At 34.4% G+C, this 12,705-nt stretch overlaps 1 long non-coding RNA gene across 1 annotated transcript in view; it reads left to right on the top strand.

Annotated features, from left to right (window-relative positions):
- Positions 1-225: 225 nt before the first annotated feature.
- LOC132007843 (uncharacterized) overlaps positions 226-12,705 on the top strand; it is a 52,876-nt gene continuing 40,396 nt past the window's right edge. The window contains exon 1 of the long non-coding RNA XR_009401440.1: positions 226-565. This is a non-coding gene — a long non-coding RNA (uncharacterized LOC132007843). The remainder of the gene's footprint in view (positions 566-12,705) is intronic.

The raw sequence follows: 12,705 nt of genomic DNA, 5'->3' as shown, positions 1-12,705 counted from the left end.
GGTCCTATAAATAGAAACAAGGGTTTCTTTGCTAAGTGTGAAGTTTAGCAGGCGTTATGTACAGCCCATAGCATAGCTCTGCATCATTAATCAGAGAGAGAGAGAGACTGAGCACCAGCGAGCTTGCTAGCTCAAGCTACCTCCTGGAAAACGGAAATGTTCAGTGTGCACAGAGGCTTGCATATTTCACTCTGACATCTCACTACCATGTTTCCCAACATGGTAGTGGTTAGGTAATGCTGAAGGTTTTTTTTTTTTTCCTTTTGCTATCTTCATTTATTTTTTGGCTTTTTAAAATTTTGTTTTCTTTTTATTCTTCTCCCCGCTCCTTCTGTACCTCCCTCCCTCTCCCCTTTTCTTTTCTTTCCCTTACTTTTCTTCCTTCCTTTCTCTCTTTCTTCTTTCTTTATTTCCTTTTTTTTTTTTTGGTAGTGAGAAAGAATTAGATTGTTTTTTTCTCAGAACAGGGAGCTAGAATTTATGTATATATCAGTAGCATCCTTGTTGGAGTTGTTGTCGCTTGAATTCTTTGGAGATCTCTGGAGAAAACAAAGAAACTGAAACGGTAGGCTCCTTTTTTAATGAATATTTAGATCTTATCTGAGTCTTTTACTGTTAATATCTAGAATTGGTCTCTTCATACCAGATTCTGGATAACCTGTCAGTTCTAAGGGTGGTATGTATATCATGAACATCGACCATCCTAGTATGTCATTTCCTTAGTATTTTTACCACCACCACCAACAACAACAACAACTATATATGTATACATACAGTTGGCCACTTGATGTGGGAAGGGGAGTAACTTAGAATAGGAAGAAATTAAGTTTGACATGGAGAGATTTTTCCTAATGTGTTTCACTCAATTGATATTGAATAAAATATACCCATGAACATTCATAAATTAACCAACTTTGTATTAAGAAGATTCACTTGCAGAATGTGCAGAATATTTTTTATCTACTCTTTGTTACCACTTTTTGGAGGTGATATTTTTATCTACTAAATGATTAAAATGGTAAGGTTTCTATTAGTTTCAAAATGAGCTTGTGATTAAAAAACAAGAGCTATAATGTCTCAGGACCTTTACTAATATGAATGCATGTTCTAATCAGCTTGTATAAGTTACATATTTTTACTAAAAATGTGAATTGTAGTTAAGTGTAGAGATTCTGCTTTCAAAGAATGCTCTGCAGAACAACAATGACAACAAAACACAATTAAAATGAGAAAAAAGAAATAAGAAGACAAGATATATAGATGAGCTGTATCTATCATAATAATCAGTACATAAAAGAAACAACAATGAGCTAAATGATTTTAGGTTAAATTTACATCTTTAGATACACATAATTAACTTATTTTGGCAAAATGTAAGTAAATACATTTTATATTTAGTAGTTTCCTGGTTTGCATTTTTTTTCCTCGTTTGTGCTCAAGTAGAAATATTGAGGAAGGTGCCTTCTAACTTTAAACCAAATGATGGGATTATTAGTAGCATGGAACTGTTAGGAGATGCATTCAGAGATTATGAAAAAAGAAAGGGTAATTTTTAAAAAAAGGATGGATTTCCAACATGATCCATGATGAAATCTCAAATGAGTTTCCTACTCCTTTCTCTGCTCTTAACAATGGTGTGCATGGACGTTATATTAGTTTTTCATTATTTTTTCCATGGACTTCATTTTATATTGCTTGGATCTTTTTAGCAAAGAAAAAAGGTATACTTTTATTCAACTAGAGTTACATTTGTTAGAGAGCTTTGTATCATTCAGCAAGAAGTATTTCTTTCCTTCAGCTGCTATAAATATCAGGTATTGTGGTAAAGGTATTGATTTTATAGATGGGAATCAAGTTTTTCAGCTGAATGAAAGATTCTACCGGCCACACTAGCAGATACCTAGATCACATAAAAACCATCCTTCAAGAAATTTGTGTTGGAGGGTTTCTTTAATTATAGAAAATATTCTTTGCACTTTTAAACACTTGTACTGATCTATTTTGCTGTATGTTTTCAGTATTATTTCTGTGAGACAGAAATCATCTAATATACCTATTCTGTTTGGGCTGGTACAATATGCTACTGAATATTGTAAAGGTGAATAAATACAAATGGACATTGACTCCTCCAAAAAATTCACTGAATTTTCACCTAAAGACCCTTAAGAATGAATGAATTCCATTTTCCCCCTTTGCACTAGGTGACTGAAATGAATAGGAGAAAGAAGCATGCTTTCTACAATCCTCTCATAGACAGTTTCAGCATTAATCAGATACTCAGAGTAAGAAAGGGAATTTAACTCTTTCTTCTGAACCCTATCTAATTCTGAAAGAGGGGACCACAGATAGTGCTGTTTCCCTTGCCCTTTAAATTGACCTCCCAAAAGCCTTTTTATTGTGTCATAAGTCTAGAGAATCAGTCTGCAGACACTGAGACAAAGAAAATGGTCAGAAACAGATTCAAATCCTTTCACTGATGGGAGAAATGGAAAACATCTAAGATTATTTTATGCTTGAAAAATGGAATACACTCACAGTTTTCATTTTACAGTCGGAAAAACTGAGGCTCAGATAATTGAAATGACTGGGCCAAGTACTTCTATGAGTCTGTGACAGAGAAAAGGCTACAACCTACATCTCTGACACCTCATCCAGTGCTCATTTCACTTTTTCTTACTACTTAACAAGGCTTGAGGATTAAGAGAAGCATGTATTATTCATTGGGAAATGTTAAAATGTGTCATTTAGAAATCGCTCAAGAATAAAGGGGGCACTTTTCAGGGTTCTTCCAAGGACCTTACAATATAACAAATTTTGTTTTGCTGGGATCTAGCACTGTCACTGTTTCCTTGCAAGAGTAGGAGGTAATTATTCTACTATGCCCATAGGAAAGAAAAAAAAAAAACCTAAAATGAAAATGAACATGCACAATGTTGCAAAGTTAACACAGTCCTGGCCATGTACTTGATATTTATGTGCTATATCATATGCCAAGGCAATGTTTGGCCAAGCTCTAAGACAAGAGAAAGTACTCAGGAAGTCCTGAGTTCTAGGAGATTCCACGTTTGAGTAGAGTCAAGATTATAGGGTAAGCATAAAGGCAAAATAGACTTAGAATAAAGTGTGAAGAAGTTAATATAATAATTTGTGGTATGTGAATCCACAAGAGGATATAGTCATTAGAGGCCTGACTATTACTGCTTATTGTATAACATCATGATATCTGGGATTTGAAAATTAAAGTGAGTTCTCTTGATACAGTCATTGAAAGATAATCCAGACGGGAGAGTGTGCTTCAGAAGAATAACTTTTACTTGTAGCAATGACTAGATTAGCATAAGCTGCTACAAATCAAGATGTAGACACAGTTCCTGAGAAATAATCAGAAGTACAGGTTTTGGACTAAAACCAAGTTTGTATAGATGCTGGAGATGGATATGGGTCAAGAAATTCACTAAATCTCATTAGCTAGTGAGGAAACAAATGTTTAAACCATTGCTCATGATTATTTGGCAAATCACGATAAGAATGGCTCCTGCTCAGAGCATGAGCCTAGCCTTCAGTTTCAACTGTATCTTGGACCGCATAATTACTATCTCGTTAGGTTCCTAAAATATATGCAAATGTCAACCATTAACTCAAAAAGCCCTTCAATTCCTTTCTTACTTCTTGACAATGCATTTGTTTTTCCAACAGTTTTTGCTCAATGTCACACTGTTTATGGAAGGGAATGACAAGGTTTCCTCCACATTCTCAGCAACAGAAGAAAGCATTTAATTTTGTTATAATTATAAATACTTAGCTAGAATTATTTTCAGTTCTACTTGGCAGGTCACATACAGGTATTTCTATAAAGCTAACAACATATTACTAATGTTTCTTTTTAAAAAGTTTTTATTTAAATTTCAGTTAGTTAACATACAGCTTAATAACATATAGCTTAATATACAATTTAGTGATTCAACATTACTGTACAACACCCTATGCTCATCACAACAAGTGAACTCCTTAATCCTTGTGTCGTCTTTTACCCATCCCCACCACTCACCTCACCTCTGGTAACTATCATTTTGTTTTCTATAGTTAAGAGTCTGTTCCTTGGTTTGCTTCCCTTTCTATTTTTTCCTTATGTTCCTTTGTTTTGTTTCTTAAATTCCATATATGAGTGAAATCAATTGGTATTTGTCTTTCTTTGACTGATTTATTTCACTTAGCATGATATTTCTTAGTTCCATGCACATCATTGCAAATGAAAAGATTTCATTCTTTTTATGGCTAAGTAATAATCCATGGTGTGTGTGTGTGTGTGTGTGTGTGTGTGTGTGTGTGTGTATTCATTGGTAGACAAACACGAGGGCTGTTTTTATAATCTTGCTATTGTAGATAATGCTGCTATAAATATCAGAGTGCATGTATCCCTACAAATCAGTATTTTGTATCCATTGGGTAAACACCTAGCAGTGCAAGTGCTGGATTTTAAGGTAAGTTCTATTTTATCCTTTGAGGAACTTCCGTACTATTTTCTACAGTGTCTACACCACATGGCCCTTCTACGAAGAGGGTTCCCCTTTCTCCACATCCTCCCCAACACCTATTGTTTCTTGTGCAGTTGATTTTTACCATTCAGACTAGTGTGAGGTGATATCTCATTGTAGTTTTGATTTTCATTTCCCTGATTATCAGTGATGTTGAGCATCTTTTCATATGACTGTTAGCCATTTCTATGTCTTCTTTGGAAAAAAAAGTCTAATCATGTTTTCTGTCCATTTTTAATTTGATTATCCAATTTTGGGGTGTTTAGTTTTATAAATTCTTTATAGACTTTGGATACTAACCCTTTATCAGATACGCCATTTAAAAATATCTTCTCGCATTCCATAGGTTGCCTTTTAGTTTTGACAATTGTTTCCTTCTCTGTTCAGAAGTTTTTTATTTTGATGAAGTCCCAATAGTTTATTCTTTGCTTTTGTTTTCCTTGCCTCAGGAGACATATCTAGGAAAAAACGTGTTATGGCTAATATCAAAGATGTTACTGCCTGTGTCCTTCTCTAGGATTTCTGTGGTTTCATGTCTTATATGCAGGTCTTTAATCCTTTCTGAATTTGTTTTTGGGTATGGTGTTAAGAAAACGGTCCAGTTTCATTCTTTTGTTTATTGCTGTCCAGTTTTTTCCCAACACCATATGTCAAAGGGACATTTTCTCTTTCTGGCTTTCCTGAAAATTAATTAATTTACCATATAGTTGTGGGGTCATTTCTGGGTTTTCCATTCTGTTGATCTATGTGTCTATTTTTGTGACACTACCATACTGTTTTGATCACTACAGCTTTATAATATAACTCAAAGTTTAGAGTTGTGAAGCTTAATTTAAAACAGAAAACGTTTCTGTAGTTTGCAATAATTGTCTTACTTTATTCACTTTTGTAACCAGAGTGGCTTTATTTACACATATTGACTTTGTTTATACATATTAATGTGACATCAATCAGAAATTTCAAGAAAACATTTCCTCCTACAGATTTTGAATTAAATGGGTGTTTAAAAAACACATCTGAAAAATAATAAATCGGTTTGTTTTTCACACATCATTTATTTTCTGACACACCATTTGGTCTGACATTTTCAAAATAGAGAAGGTACTCAAAATATTCAGGTTTTTTAAAAGATTTTATTTATTTATTTGGGAGAGAGAATGAGAGAGAGAGAGAACATGAGAGGAGAGAAGTCAGCAGGAGAAGCAGACTTCCTGCCGAGCAGGGAGTTTGATGTGGGACTCAACCCCAGGACTCCAGGATCATGACCCAAGCCAAAGGCAGTCACTTTACCAACAGAGCCACCCAGGTGCCCAAAATATTTAGTTTTAAAGAACCAACTCACACGTCACCTTAAGTCACCTAAAAATGATTACATACTCTAAGCAGTAAATCATTGCCATTAATGTCCTATAAATAAAGTGTAAGAATTATTTTATCATATAAACATGTCATTAACTTATAAGAAATATGTGGTAAGAGGTGAAAGACCTGTACTTTGAAAACTATAAAACACTGATAGAGAGGGATGCCTGGGTGGCTCAGTTGGTTGGACGACTGCCTTCGGCTCAGGTCATGATCCCGGAATCGCAGGATCAAATCCCACATCAGGCTCCCAGCTCCATGGGGAGTCTGCTTCTCCCTCTGACCTTCTCCTCGCTCATGCTCTCTCTCACTGTCTCTCTCTCTCAAATAAATAAATAAAATCTTTAAAAAAAAAAAAAAACACTGATAGAGAAATTGAAGATGACACAGAGAAATGGAAAGACATTCCATGCTCATGGATTGTAAGAACAAATATTAAATATCTATACTACTCAAAGCAATCTACATATTTAATGCAGTCTTTATCAAAATACCAAGAGTCATTTTCACAGAGCTAGGACAAAAAGTCCTAAAGTTTGTATGGAACACAAAAGACCCCAAATAGCCAAGGCTATTATTGTTGTTGTTTAATCTCCCCCCGGCCCCGCTCACTGCATTCTAAAGTATTAGCAGATTTCTCATGTTTCTAAGAATATTGGGGTTAAATTTATGTGTTACTGATTTTTAATATTTCATAAAACTCAATATGATGAAGGAAAGTTTGGTCACTTGACCTAGCATTAGTCTTCTGTGGAAGAACTACTGAAAATAGAAATATTTCCACATCACACCATCTGGTACAGTAATTCCTTTTCCTCTGAAAGTCTATCACATCCAAAACCTTATCAGGACTAAAACAAAAAATGATTTGTGATTAATTTCACATCATGAATATAATAAAACTAACCCAGAGATGATTTAACTAGCTGAGGCAGAGTGTGACTATGACAGAGAGTTAAGTGGCCAGTCTAGATAACCAATACAGAGGAATTAAGGAAAGTTGATTTGGGGCCTGAGTTACCCAGAGTATGTGATCATCAGTTGGATATTGGGCTAGCCGTTTTTGTTCTGGCCAGTTGCTGAAAGGTCTGTTTGGTTGTGGAGGACTGAGTAAGCGTCACTCAATTCTGGACCATTAAATTTGATTAAGCAGAGCACTATGAAGATATTTTTCAATTTATAGAGATAACAGTGATGTTGTTCAGAATTCAGATATTATGACCTGTATCATATTTTACATAGAATTACTTATTAATAACCATCTTGGTTCTAAGTTAAAGTTGTAAGAATTGCTATCTGTGTGTCTGAGCTTTTCCTAGGGAGGAAAAATTACTTGGGAAATTTAAAGCTGTGTAACCTCTGGGAATCAATAAATTTGAAAATCTCTCTGACACGGTTCAACTGGGTAGAGATACTAAGGTTTATTATCCTGGATTATAAGCTACTTTCTAACTGGGACTTGGGCCGAGCATAGCTGTAGTACAAGCCTAGGCTAAATCAATATCTAGAGAATATGGGCATGATGGTTAATCATACTGGCTCTCCCCAAATGTTATGGAATCTCCAATATGTGGGATGCTTTAACACACTAAACAGAGATACATATTCCCCCAGACTTTTCAATTAGCAGCACATCTGGGAATTTGTTGAAAATATTTTGGTTACATATATAATTAAAATTGCTGGTGAACCACCATAATATACTGCTTTCCAAAGACTGTATCATGTTGTGTAGGAAATTTTAAGTCTAAAATCAGTGTTTTCATATTGGGCCAAGAAATATAAAGCACTTCTAAGAAATGTTTATCATTACATTATCTTTTTCTGTAAATTGTCATCATATTTATTACAAGAGAATTAATTTATCTTCATATTTAAAAATTTGTCTTCAAATTAGTTTTAATTTTACATAACCTTTTTGTGATATGGAGTTATTTTTAGGTTTGAAAAATTCACTTTGGAATGTAAATTGGTTTTGATTTCCTTTGTTTTGTTCCTAAGCATGTTGACTTCATTTTCTTCATGGAGAATTCTGAATGTTTGGCCTTGGTGTATTCTCACAACTCTGGGAAGCCAATATGGTTTTTATAGCAAAGGGAAAATAATTAGAATTCTCCAATGTGATTTGGGGATTTATAAGTACATTTAGTCCTTCCCACCATGGAGTAAGGATCTACATGAAATTCTCAAACTTTTGGTTTTCTCTCAAAAGAACTTATACCCTATTCTAAAATGATTATCTTCTTAGTAATGATTCCAGAAAAAGTCCATAAGCATCTAAACAGCTACCTAGAATCTATCAGCTTTTGGTGCTTATATACTACTGGCTCTAACTTTGATTTTAGGTGTTCTATCATTAAAAAGGCAATAATGGTTCTTATTTATTGTGCACTTATGATGTACTGAGCACTGGGAAAGATATCTTACATTTTTATAATAACTCTATTATTTCCCCCATTTTATAGATGAGCGAACCAAAAATTAAGCAACTTGCCCAAAGTTGTTTAACTGTCTTGGTTGTGTTTGAAACAAAATTCTATTTGTTGCCAAAGCTCTTTCCACTAAGCTGTACTGTGTGAAGATGATACAGTTATTTTTCACTATTTTGAGAATCAAGAGAATTCATAATAGAAATAAAATGCACCAATTTCAAAATAGGTTGTCCTTTTATTAGATTTAGGTTAGGTGGACTAAGAAATGGGGAGGAAGATTAAAATGGATAAAATGAGGAATAACAGATTTAAAAATAGGAATCATAGAAAACGTATATAAAATACTTTCTCTTTGACCAATGTTTATGGTGTTTACTATTTTTCAAGTGTAGTATGAGTAATAATAAGAGTCATATAAGATATAGCCCATACCCTTAGGGAGCTTATTTACTTGGGGAGGATAAAGTGGCACATATTAAGTCTGTACAAAAGGAATTTAGAAAAATGTATGACTTCATGGCACAGTTTGCTTTAAACAGGAAGTCACCACTGTCATTCACGTTAAGCTGCTGAGATGCAAAAAAAAAAAAAAAAAAAAAAAAAAAAACCTCATTAAAGCTTTAACAAAATGTTTGTTTTCTTATGTTATACTAGTCTATGTTATGCTAAGTTTAGACCAAAGCTTCTGAATTCCAGATATAAGGCTATATCAGAGTAGGACAGAATGTGTGATTTTAGATGCAAGTTAAAATCTACACAAGGAAAGGGCTCAGAAGAAAATTATGCATAGAGAATCTCTAAAATACATACGGAAGAATAGATTCATTTATGTGTATGCTTATTTGTGTTTTCCAACTTCTATATTAGTTATAGGGCATCTAAACTAGAAGGAAAACCATTAGATTCTTCACACAGAAAATTAAAGCTACACACCAACCATCAGAAGAGAGAGTGGATTGGTTTGGGTAGTATATACATATTAATAAAATTTGTCTTTCCAATCCATGAGCATGAAATGTTTTTTTCCATTTTTTGCATTCTTTTAAATTTCTTTCATAGATATTCTATAGTTTTCAGAGCATAGATCTTTCACCTCACTGGTTAGTCACTTATGGTTTTTGGTCCCATTCTAAATGGAATCAATTCTTTGATTTCTCTTTCTGCTGGTTCATTATTGGTGTATAGAAATGCAACAGATTTCTGTATGTTGATCTTTATTTTTATTTTTATTTGTTTATTTATTTGAGAGAGAGATAGGGAAAGAACATGCATGCATGGGGGAGGGCAGAGGGAGAGGGAGCCAGAGAAGGAGACTCCTCACTGAGCAGGGAGCCCTGTCTGGGGCTTGATCGTGACCTGAGCCAAAGACAGACAGTTATCCAACCAAGTCACCCAGGTGCCCGTTGATTTTATATCTTGTGACTTTACTGAATTTGTGTATCAGTTCCAGTAATTTTTTGATGGAGTCTTTCAGGTTTTCTACAGTATCATGCCATCTGTGAACAGTGAAAGTTTGACTTCTTCCTTGCTAATTTGGATATGTTTTATTTCTTTTTATTGTCTGATTGTGGAGAGTAGGACTGCCAGTTCTATTTTAAATAACAATGTAAGAGTGAACATCCCTGTTTTGTTCCCAACAGTAGAGGAAAAGCTCTCAGTTTTCCCCATGGAGGATGATATTAGGGTGTTTTTTTTTTTCTTCATATATGGGCTTTATGGTATTGAGTTATGTTCCCTCTATCCCTACTTTGTTTAGAGGTTTTATCAAGAACAGATTCTGTATTTTGTCAAATGTTTTTACTGCATCTATTAAGAGGATGATATTGTTCTTATCCATTATTTTATTAATGTGGTATATCACATCATTTGATTTGCAGATATTGAACCACCCCTGGAGTCCAGGAATAAATTCCACTTGATTATGGTGAATAATTATTTTAATTTACTGTTGGATTCCATTTGCTAATATCTTATTGAGAATTTTTGCATCCATGTTCATCAGAGATATTGGCCTAGAGTTATTTTTAGTGGGGTCTTTGTCTGGTTTTATAATCAAGATAAAGCTGGCCTTGTAGAAGGAGTTTGGAAGTTTTCCTTTCATTTCTATTTTTTAGAACAGTTTGAGAAAAATAAGTATTAGCCCTTCTTTAAATGTCTAGTTGAATTCTCCTGGGAAGCCATCTGGTCCTGGATTTTTTTGAGGGGGGGGAGATTTTTGATTACTGATTAAATTTTTTTGCTGGTCATGTGTCTGTTCAAGTTTTCTATTTCTTCCTGTTTAAGTTTGGAAATTTGTACACTTCTAGGAATTTATCCACTTCCTACAGATTGACCATTTTGTTGGAATGTAACTTTTCATAGTATTGTCTTATGATTGTATTTCTGTGGTGTTGGTTGTGAACTCTCTTCTTTAATTTGTAGCTGTATTTACTTGGGTCCTTTCTCTTTTCTTTTTGATAAGACTGGCTAGGGTTTTATCAATTTTATTAATTCTTTCAAAGAATAGTTTTTTGGTTTTTTTTTTAAGATTTTATTTATTTATTTGAGAGAGAGACAGTGAGAGAGAGCATGAGCGAGGAGAAGGTCAGAGGGAGAAGCAGACTCCCCATGGAGCTGGGAGCCCGATTTGGGACTCGATCCCGGGACTCTGGGATCATGACCTGAGCCGAAGGCAGTTGTCCAACCAACTGAGCCACCCAGGTGTCCCTCAAAGAATAGATTTTATTTCATTGATCTGTTCTACTGTTTTTTGTTTGTTTGTTCCTATATCATTAATTTTGGCACTAATCTTTATTATTCCCCTTATTCTGCTGGCTTTAGGCTTTATTTGCTATTCTTTTTTTATCTCCTTTAGGTATAAGGTTAGATTGTGTCTTTAAGGCTTTTATTACTTCTTGAAGTAGGTCTGTATTTCTATATACTTCCCTCTTATGACCACCTTTGCTGCATTCCAGAAGTTCTGGACTGTCATGTTTTCATTTTCATTTGCATACATGTATTTTTTAAGTTTATTCTTTGATTTCCTGGTTTACCCTTCATTCTTTAGTAAGATGTTCTTTAACTTCCACGCAATCTACACATTTAATGCAATCCTTATCAAAATGCCACCAAGCATTTGTCACAGAATTAGAACAAACAATCCAAAAATTTCTGTAGAACCACAAAAGCCCCCAAATAGACAAAGCAATCTTGAAAAACAAAAGCAAAGGTGGAGACATCACAATTATGGACTTCAAGCTATATTACATAACTGTAGTTATCAAGACAGTATGGTACTGGAACAAACACAGACACAGAGATCAATGGAACAAAATCAAAAATCCAGAACTGGACCCACAACTCTATGGTCAACTAATCTTCAACAAAGCAGTAATTAATACCCAATGGAAAAAAATACAGTCTCTTCAACAAATAGTGTTGGGAAAACTGGGCAGCAGCACACAGAAGAATGAAAGTGGGCCATTTTTTTAATACCATGCAGAAAAGTAAATTCAAAATGTATGAAAGACCTAAATGTGAGACAGGAAACCATCAAAATCCTAGAAGAAAACACAGGCAGCAACCTCTTTCATCTCAGCTGTAGCAACTTATTACTAGATACCTCTCCAGAGGCAAGGGAAACAAAAGTAAAAATGAACTACTGGGAATTTGTCAGGATAAAAAGCTTTTGAAGAACAACAGTAACAATCAGCAAAATTAAAATGTAACCTACATAATTCAAAAAGACATTTGCAAATGACATATTTGATAAAGGGCTAGTATCCAAAATCTATAAAGAATTTACCAAACTCAAAACCCCAAAATAAATGAACCAGTTAAGAAATGGGCAGAAGACATAAACATTTTGCCAAAGACCTCCAGATGGTTAATAGACACATGAAAAGATGCTCAGTATCACTCATCATCAGGGAAATACAAATGAAAACCACAATGAGATATACCCCACACCTGTCAGAATGGCTAAAATCAAAATTAACAACACACACACAAAAACCAGGTGTGGAAAAAGTGGAAATTTCTTGCATTGTTGGTGGGAATGCAAACTCTGTATTCACTCTGGAAAACTTTATGGAGGTTCCTCAAAAAGTTACCCAATGACACAGAAATTACACTGCTAGATATTTATTAAGGACACAAAGATACAGATTTGAAGTGGCACATGCACCCCAATGTTTATAGCAGCATTATCAACAGTATCCAAATTAGTGAAAGAGCCCAAATATTCATTGATGAATGGATAAATAAGTCCTACACACACACACACACACACACACACAAACACACAGGAATATTACTCAGCCATCAAAGAGAATGAATTCTTGCTATTTGCAATGACGTGGATGGAGCTAGAGTGTATTATGCTAAGTGAAATAAGT

This window comes from Mustela nigripes, chromosome X (genome assembly GCF_022355385.1).
Source record: "Mustela nigripes isolate SB6536 chromosome X, MUSNIG.SB6536, whole genome shotgun sequence".
NCBI classification, from domain to species: Eukaryota; Metazoa; Chordata; class Mammalia; order Carnivora; family Mustelidae; genus Mustela; species Mustela nigripes.
This window is presented reverse-complemented; position numbering and strand designations above follow the sequence as displayed.